Below are 1,038 nucleotides of genomic sequence, written 5' to 3'. Positions count from 1 at the left end.
CCATATATGTCAAACCCACAGCTAACATCATACTGAATGGGGAAAAATTGAAAGCATTCCCACTTAGATCTAGAACCAGACAAGGTTGCCCACTATCACCACTTCTATTCAACATAGTGCTGGAAGTCCTAGCCAGAGCAATCAGACAAGAGAAGGAAATCAAGGGTATCCAAATGGGGGCAAAAGAGGTCAAACTGTCACTCTTTGCTGACAATATGATCTTATATCCAGAAAACCCCAAAGATTCTGGGCTTATGGAATGTATATTCAGTGGTTTTACAGAGACTACTGGAATCGATAAATAAATTCAGCAAAGTCTCAGGTTATACAATCAGTGTACACAAATCAGTAGCATTCATATACGGCAACAACAATCAAGCTGAGGACCAAATCAGAGACTCAACACCTTTCACAATAGCAACAAAGAAAATAAAATACCTAGAAATATATTTAACTAAAGAGTGAAAGATCCCTATAGAGAGAACTACAAAACACTGAGGAGGGAAATAGCAGAGGACACAAACAGATGGAAAAACATACTATGCTCATGGATTGGCAGAATCAACATTGTTAAGATGTCTATACTACCCAAAGTGATCTACAGATCCAATGCAATCCCTATAAAAATAGCAATATCATTTTTCACAGATCTAGAAAAAATAATTATATGCTTCATTTGGAACCAGAGAAGACCCTGTATAGCCAAAGAAACCTTAAGGAAAAAGAACAAATTGGGAGGCATCAGTTTACCAAACTTTGAGTTATACTACAAGGCGATAGTAACTAAAATAGCAGGGTATTGGCACAAGAACAGAGACATAGACCTATGGATCAGAATGGAGAACCAATATATAAAGACACCCTCACATTGCCATCTGATCTTTGACAAAGTAGACAAAAACATACACTGGTGAAAAGAATCCCTATTCAATAAATGGTGATGGGAAAATTGGATTGCCACATGTAGAAGACTTTGATACAGGATCTTCACCTTTCACCACTCACAAAAATCAACTCATGATGGATAACAGACTTAAA

Source organism: Propithecus coquereli, unplaced genomic scaffold (genome assembly GCF_000956105.1).
Source record: "Propithecus coquereli isolate 6110/MARCELLA unplaced genomic scaffold, Pcoq_1.0 Scaffold477, whole genome shotgun sequence".
In the NCBI taxonomy this organism is placed as follows: Eukaryota; Metazoa; Chordata; class Mammalia; order Primates; family Indriidae; genus Propithecus; species Propithecus coquereli.
Note: the sequence above shows the minus strand (reverse complement) of the source record.